This window comes from Mus pahari, chromosome 8 (genome assembly GCF_900095145.1).
Source record: "Mus pahari chromosome 8, PAHARI_EIJ_v1.1, whole genome shotgun sequence".
Classification (NCBI taxonomy): domain Eukaryota; kingdom Metazoa; phylum Chordata; class Mammalia; order Rodentia; family Muridae; genus Mus; species Mus pahari.
This window is the reverse complement of record NC_034597.1, coordinates 12,229,163-12,237,339: the sequence shown is the minus strand read 5'-3', so window position 1 is coordinate 12,237,339 and position 8,177 is coordinate 12,229,163. Positions and strand designations below refer to the sequence as shown.

General features: G+C 40.1%; 1 protein-coding gene across 3 annotated transcripts in view; it reads left to right on the top strand.

The window, feature by feature from the left end:
* The window catches only part of Usp54 (ubiquitin specific peptidase 54), a 96,164-nt gene that overhangs the window by 11,236 nt on the left and 76,751 nt on the right, over positions 1-8,177 (top strand). Inside the window, exon 1 of one of the 3 annotated variants that reach the window (XM_029541738.1) lies at positions 1,420-1,481. The exons of the other annotated variants lie outside the window; for them this stretch is intronic. The gene's annotated coding sequence lies outside the window, so the exon portion shown is untranslated. Of the gene's footprint in view, positions 1-1,419; positions 1,482-8,177 lie in introns of those variants that run through there. 3 annotated transcript variants of the gene reach the window in all.

The following is an 8,177-nucleotide window of genomic DNA, read 5'->3' as shown; positions in this document are numbered from 1 at the left end:
GAGCAGAGGTGGGGGGAGGGGTATAGGAAACTTTCGGGATAGCATTTGAAATGTAAATAAAGAAAATAATAAAAAAAATAAAAAAAAATATTTTACATATTAAAGATACGTAAAAAGAACCCTACAATAAGTATCCTTATATACACTATCTAGTGTGTAAATACTTAGTTGCTCTACTGATTACAAATCCTTTTTGTCTTTCAAAGATAATAAAGGCTGTTGGTGCACATTTAAAATCCCAGCACTCTGGAGGTTAAGGCCAGAAGATGGGGAGTTGTCAGATCTTGTCTGAAAACAACCAAAAGATAATCAGTAGTGAATATATTACTCTAGCTACTTTTATTCTTTAGATAGGCTGTTAGTCTGTTAGAAGTTTCCTGGCTGAAGTAAAATGTTAAGGGGTCTTGTGAGGAGGGCTAAGTTGAGAAAGGTTCTTGTTTTGTTTCAGGTTCAGATCGTAGTCAGCAAGCACCACCCAGAGGCCCTTGTACATAACAGGGATGTAGATGTATCAGTTATTTGCTCTCCAGAACTTCTGACTGAAGTTGTTTGATATCACTGTTAGAACATTTTGAAATGAAATCTACTCTACTTATCTTTGGGCTAGGATTGTTCTATTTTGTCACTAAAGAATGGGCATGACAGTAAGTATTTTCTTAAAGATGGTGAAACTTAGAGACAACCTGGAATTATTTAGTTTTCACTGCATGTAGCACACTTAGCTGCCTTGGCTACTTTAGATTTGTGAACAGAGGAAATGGATGAATCTGTAGTGGGGTTGGGAATGTGGCTCACTTTCTAGAATGTTTGTCTAGCATACTAGGCCAGGGTTGGATGCCCAGCACTACCTTTATCTCTAGTACTTGGTAGGTGGAAGCAGGAAGATCAGGTCATTGTGTTGTACATCTTGAGTTCAAGGTTAGGTGAGGTACAGGAGACTTGTTGGAAGAAAAAGGAAAGAAAATCTAGAAGAGCTATAATTCCCTCTTGAAAATTTGTTTTGGTAAAATCTGTAAGAAGCAGTGTTTTTTTTTTTTTTTTTTTTTTTTTTTTAAGTATAGTACAATTATGGGACAAGCTGTTGAAATAAATAGTACTGTTTCCAGGATAATGGTGGTAGACCTGACTTAATTGTAGCAGAATGTGAAGTTTTCTTGTGAGCCTTTACTAGCTGCAGCAGATGGCAGTCACTGCTGCCATTGGTCTCTTAAGTGGCGAGAGCAGGAAATGATCCATGGCACTAGGCCTGTGTCAGGAAGAACTTGTGGCTCTAGCCACATTGCTACATGGGTTGTGGATGTTGCTTTAAGCATAGAGACTGGCTTACTGGAGGAGGATCTTTTCCTTAAGGACCAGGTGTGAATCTGAAGTGATGACCTCATCATTCCAACCAGACCTGCCCTAGACGCTGAGTGGATGCTTTTCTTATTACATGTCCTACAGCTGGAGAAACAGGATATGATTGAAACTTCAAGCAGTTTGTGAGTAGGGGGCAAAAAAAACAGTTGGGGGAGACTTTGAAATATGTGGATGTGAATGTCAAGCTGAGAGTGACACACACTTAGACTTTCTTTAATCTGAGGGCTGTAGGAAAGTGCATGAGAGAATGAGAAAAGCTTTGGTGGCTCTAACTTTTTTCTAGTGGCTTGCTCTATCTATCTATCTATCTATCTATCTATCTATCTATCTATCTATCTATCTATCTATCTATCTATCTACCGACAGACTCTCACTATCTAGCACTTGGTTAGCCTGGAACTTGCTATGTAGACCAGGCCTTCCTCAAACTACCTTCTTCTATGCTGGGATTAAAGGTGTGTGTCAGCAGCCCAGATTTAGTGACTTTAAATATTTGTGTGTGTGTGTGTGTGTGTGTGTGTGTGTGTGTGTGTGTGTGTGGTGTGTGGGCATGCGCAGTATCTTATGCCATCATGTGTATGCAGAGGTCAGAGGATAACTTTGTAGTCACTTCTCTCCTTATTTTATGTGGGTTCTGGGAATCTAGCTCAGGTTATATGGCTAGCACTTTACATGACACTGAGCCATTCCACTGGCTTCTTTTGGAAGTAACTTTTTTTTTCTTGGTGTTAGGAAAGAACTAATCTCTGTCTCTGTTTCTCTGTCTCTCTGTCTCTCTCTCACACACAAACACATAAATTTAAAAGTTCAAAAATGTTAGTAAAATATGTAAGTATTATAAAACTTAAGGGGATTTGTTATATAGAATAAAATTTAAAAAATTTCAGGGAGTAGTTTACTCTTAAATTGTGTGTGTGTGTGTGTGTGTGTGTGTGTGTGTGTGTGTGTGTTGGTGTAGGTTATAAGATAACTTGTGAAGTTGGTGCTCTCTATCTTTATGTTGGCTCTATAGAGATTGAATTAGGCCATCAGGCTTGTGGAGCAAGTGCTTTTGCCAGATGAGCCATCTTACTGGCCTAACTCTAATGTTACGTTCAGAAGCTCAAGTAGGTCTGATAGCAGAGATTTGTAATCCTAGCTCTTCTGGAGGCTGAGGCAGAAGGACTGAAAGTTCAGGGTCTGAATGGCCTACATAGTTAATTTCAGGAAGGGCCTGGGTGTTGTAGTAGCACCCTGTCTCAAAATTAAAAGTCGGGGCTTAGAAAGTTGGTGAAGTGGTTAAGAGAACTTACCTGCTCTTGCAGAAGGCCCAAGTTTTGTTCCCAGGACCTCTGTTGGACTGCTCATAACCACCTTTAACTCCAGCTCCAGAGGGATCTGACTTTGAGGACACCAGTATATTCTCACATGCACACACATCATGTACACAGAATTTAAAATAATGAAAGTAATAATATGAAAATAAGTAAATAAATAGTAGGTGTGGTAGCACATACCTTTAACCCCAGCACTTGAGAGACAGAGACAGGTAGATCTCTATGAGTTCAAGGTCAGCCTGGTCTACAAAGCGACTCTAGGACAGCCAGGTGCATAGATAAACCCTGTCTCGAAAAACAAAAAAACAAAAAACAAAACAAACAAAAAACCAAAGCAAAACAAAAGTAAATTTAAAAAAGTAAATAAAAAGTAAAAGATGCTAAGGATGCCATCTCAGTGTTAAAGTGCTTGTTAGCATAGGTGAGGCCTTAAATTCACTCCCCAGAACTGTTCTCCTCTTGTCCTAAAAATAAAAAGTCAAGATCTCAAACACACAAGAAGGATGATGGAAAGCTGCCTGGGCAGTAGTTGGTGTGAGCAGTGTCTGGAAAGTTGGAAGTCTGGTGAGTCGTGGGTGTACTGATCTCACCATGGTTAGTCAGAAGCTGCTCATGCTCTGTGGCTGCTGAAAACACCTTCAATTGGATTCCAGGAATTTATTAAGGTGACATAAGTATTAGTCCCTATGTATTTTTTGCTTCTAGGTTAGAAACATATCTGAGTGCTGGCATAAATGAATACTGACTAAGTTAAGAGCATTCCAAGAAGGTAGACAGATTCATAAGTAGTTTGAAAAACATTTAGATAGGAAACATAGGATTTGTGATAGATATGGTGGTAGTGAAAAAATTTAAAAGTACAAAAAATAGTATAACTTCTGTATCCCTTCACCCACAATTAACTATCACCGTCATTTGGTTTAATTTCTGAGGCAGCCTGTTGGTAGAGTACCTGCTGGGGATTGGAAGCAGGCTTTGTACACTCTGGGCAAGCACCTTATCAACTGAGTGCTAGCCCCACCTTTAAATTTCTTAACTTTTGTTTTCAAACCTTTTAACACTTGATAGATAATATTTTAAATTTCTTGTTCTATAGCTGTAAAATATGACTTCTTAAGAGACATGTTTTAAGAATTTTAAAGTTTTTAAAGCTGTGTATGGTTATACAGGCCTTTAATCTCAGCACTTGGGAGGTAGAGACTGGCAGATCTCTGAGGATTCTAAGTTTGAGGCAAACATGGTCAATGTATTTAATGGACACATAGTAATTGTACATATTTGTGGCTACAGGAATACACACAGTATATACATTTTACAGTGTATGTCAATCAGATCAGGGTAATTGGCCTATCTGTTATCTCAAGTATATGTCATTGCTTTATGCTGGTTAACTGAGCCCTACAATGTGTGGCAGGCACTGTTTGGTTTTTTTCTTTCTTTTCTTTTCTTTCTTTTTTTTTTTTTTTTTTTTTGGTTTTTCGTGACAGGGTTTCTCTGTGCAGCCCTGGCTGTCCTAGAACTCACTCTATAGACCAGGCTGATCTCGAACTCAGAAATCCGCCTGCCTCTGCCTCCCAAGTGCTGGGATTAAAGGTGTGCACCACCACAGCCCGGCTAGGTTTTTTCAAATAAGGTCTCACTTACTATGTAATCCAGGGTGGCCCCAAGCTTAGAATCTGTCTCCCAACTTTTCTATTATAGATACAATACATCAGGTATAAATCTTATTTTCTACTCACTTCTCAAGAGTGTTTGTATTACCAATCTGATATTAACCCTGCATTAGCTCAAAATCCACAAGGGTATTGTCCTCTACAAGATCTCCCTCATTGTAGATACAAGCTGAGACTTTGAGACTTCTGGTCTCCTGCATTGACCAATGTGATATGAATTCTGGGATTTATACAAGGTGATATGAATTCTGGGATTTATACGACCTCTGTAAGTTTGATAATCGACTAGAATAACTCAATCAACTCAAGAAAGAATTTTTTTTTTTCAAATGCTTCTGGCTTTATTTTAGCAAAAAGGTACAAATCTGAAACCTCATGCAGAGGATGAAGTCTGAGAGGGTTCTAAAGGCCAAGAACCTCTGTCCTGACAACCCCAAAGGTCCAGGGCTATTGTCATTAGGTAAAGACAGAGTCATGGGACAAGAAAGAACTTTATTGACAGCAAACTGCAGGAAAAAGATGAATCTTTCACACAAATTCTATCTCAGGTGTGGGCCTGAGTACCAGAGGCTTTCCATGGACATCTCTGGCCAGGCCAGATATGAGGATTACAGGGAAGGGAAGGGAATGCAGGCAGGGAGGGGAAATCACTTCCCTTGCTTCCACTGTGCCAGATGGCTCTACCTCCTTCTCTGCCAGCTCTACCTCCTCTGCCATGCCGTAATTCCTTGCTGCCCTGCACTGAGTCGGAAGCCGACTAGCCAGTGAGGAGTGTGGCAGTGCTTCAGGCGGTTCTTCAGGAGAGCAGACCTCTTCCCAGCTCGGAAGACTGAGTAGTACTTGCACACCTTTTATTCCCTGGATAGGACTTAATTACATACAGTTTTGGGGATGATTCAGGGTTTGGCAGCGGGTACCTCTCATTGGCTTGGACTGAGAGTTTGGGGAAACCTTATTTGCATGTGGGAGGGCTTGGTCCCTCAATAGATGCCCATACCTCTCTGCAGAGGGGCTGTGGGAGGCTGTAGCTATGTCACAGGAGCCAGGTGTGTGGCCGAACCCCTTCCGTCCCATGCAGGTGGAAATCACTGCCCACGGGACTCCAGGGTTCCAGACCTTTGCTCGACCAGGGACCAGGCTGTCTGTGCACAGCCCACCACCCCACACTCAGGCACAAGAGAGTTTTTAAGAAAGTCTAATTCATACCGGATTCAGTTGGGCTCTGTAATGATCACTAATTCTTCAAACAGTTAATCCCCTTGACTTGGTTTCCATGTTGACTACTGGGCATCAGACATTCTAGATGTCCCTGCCTCTTGTAAACCTAAAGGAACATTAGAGATTGAATTGTTCTTTTGATGTTTTATATTATTATTCTAATCAGGCAAAATTGCCTTTTTGCTATTTAGAGGGTGAGAAAAGACAGAGACAGTCTTGATGATGCTGGGTGATGATTGTCCATTCATTAACTTTGTTCTTAGAACATGTTGTCTTCCTGTCATGTGAGTGTATACTATTAGCCTAGGAAGTTCACTGTCTCAGTGTACAGCTTTTATCTGAGCCTCATTTTGTGACCAGAATTAGATTGGCTGGCCACATGAAGATTATACTTAGCCGTAATGTTGAAGTTGGTGAGGTGCACATGTGGTTCAGTTGGCCAGCATAAACTCAGTGGATTCCACAAAAACAAGAACAAAACAGTGCTAGGTACTCGAATCATTGGGAAAATTCCACAGATTTAGAGGTTTTCTTCCAGGAATGAGTAATAAAGACAAATCAGGTTCTTTTATTATATAGCGGCGTTGGGATGAGTTCAGATACTACTTCTTTCAAAAATTTTTATACATTTCCAAAGTCACTTCATTCCCATCTCTGGTCTACTTTTCATTAGTGAATCTTGAAAGTCTTTGTTTCTTAGATATTAACACTATGCTTGGCTTTTAGTAGCTGTTCACTAAACATTTAATGAATTAAATATTTAAGATTGGGCTGGCAAGATGGCACAGTGGGTAAAAGCTTGTCGTCAAGCCTGATAGCCCAAGTGGATTCCCAGAACCCATGCAGTAGAAGGAGAGAAGTCCTCTGAACTCCACATGCGCACCATGACATGTGCATGATAACATGTTTAATACACTTAGTGGATAGATGGAAAGTTCAGCATTGGATTGTCTTAGAGATTTTTTTTGTTTGTTTGTTTTTGAGACAGCATCTTTCTTGTGTAGCCTTGACTGTCTGGAACTCACTATGGTAGACCAGGCTGGCCCTGAACCCATTGAGATCTGCCTGCCTCTGCCCCACCAAGTGCTAGGATAGAGTTGTTTCAAACCACACAGAATCAGTTGTGCCTTGCCTCTTCCTGGGTGGGTCTTGGGATAGATATCAGACATCTACTAGTTCTGAAGTGAAAGAAAATAGTTTCATTATAGAAGATAAATATGTCAGGCTATTGTATTGCCAGGACAGCAACAAAAAAGTGGTTTTCAATTTTGTGGGGAGGATATTTAAGCATTTTCTGGGAAAAATTTAAATACTCATATTTTTTCTAGGAAAGTCTCAGCAGGCATGCCTCACTTGTACATGGCTCAAAATACGCTTATGCATGTATTGTAGAGCCTGTTATGTGCAGAGAGCTGACTATTACAATATAGGCATCCCAAGGTTGAAGAACAGCCCTGGGTCAATACTGTCATCTCTTGGTGGTTGCTGCTATTAATCACTTATGTAGCTCCCTGTTTTTATGCTGGCTTCTTGCTGGCCACTTGTCACAAGGGGTGTAGTGGATTGTTTTCTGCTGATTCAACCTTAGTCTTTTTTTTAGTCCTCACATTTCAAAATTTTTATATGTATTTAAAACATTTTTTTTTTTTTGAGATATAGTCTTACTTTAGTCCCATCTGGCTTTGAATTTATGATACTTTGGATGAAACCTCTAAGCTCTGGGATTACTTGTGTGTCCTACCACAGTCTATTCACTTTATTTATTAATTTTTTCTTTAAAAATATCTTGGGGCTGGAGAGATAGCTCAGTGGTTAAGAGTACTGACTGCTCTTCCAGAGGTACTGAGTTCAAATTCCAGCAACCACACGGTGGTTCACAACCATCTATAATTGGATCCGATGCCCTCTTCTGGTGTATCAGCAACAGCATGCTCACATTTAAACAAGCAAGCAAACAAACAAACCTTTAAAAAATATCTTTATTGGGGCTGTAGAGATGGCTCAGTGGTTAAGAGCATTATTAGCTGTGCTTGCAGAAGATCTGGGTTCAATTCCCAGCACCTACATTGATAGCTCACAACTGTTTGAAACTCCAATTCCAGGGGATCTGACACCCTCACACAGGTAAGTGTATAGGCAAAACACCAATGCACATAAAATAAAAATAAAATAAATGGTAAAAAAACTTACTGTTTATTTATTTATTTATTTATTTATTTATTTATTTATTGGTGTGTGTGTGTGTGTGTGTCTGTGTGTCTGTGTGTCTGTGTGTCTGTGTGTACATGAGCACACATGCTGTAGAGTCTGTGTGGAGGTTAGTAAACAGCTTGCTAGGGTTGATTCTATTTCTATCATATGGGCTCCAAATATTGAACTTAGGTCAGCAGGCTTGGGAGCAAGTGCCTTTTCACAAGCCACGGTACTGGCACCTCTTTTGCTCTCTTTTCCTTTCCTTTCTCATTTGAGACTATGTCCCATATAGTCCAGGGTGGCTATATATGAGCTTGGTATGTAGCTGAGGCTGACCTTAATCTCCTTATCTTCCCGTTTCTACCTCCCACTAGCTGGCATTATACTTTATTTGTTTTGGTTTTTTTTTTTTTTTTTT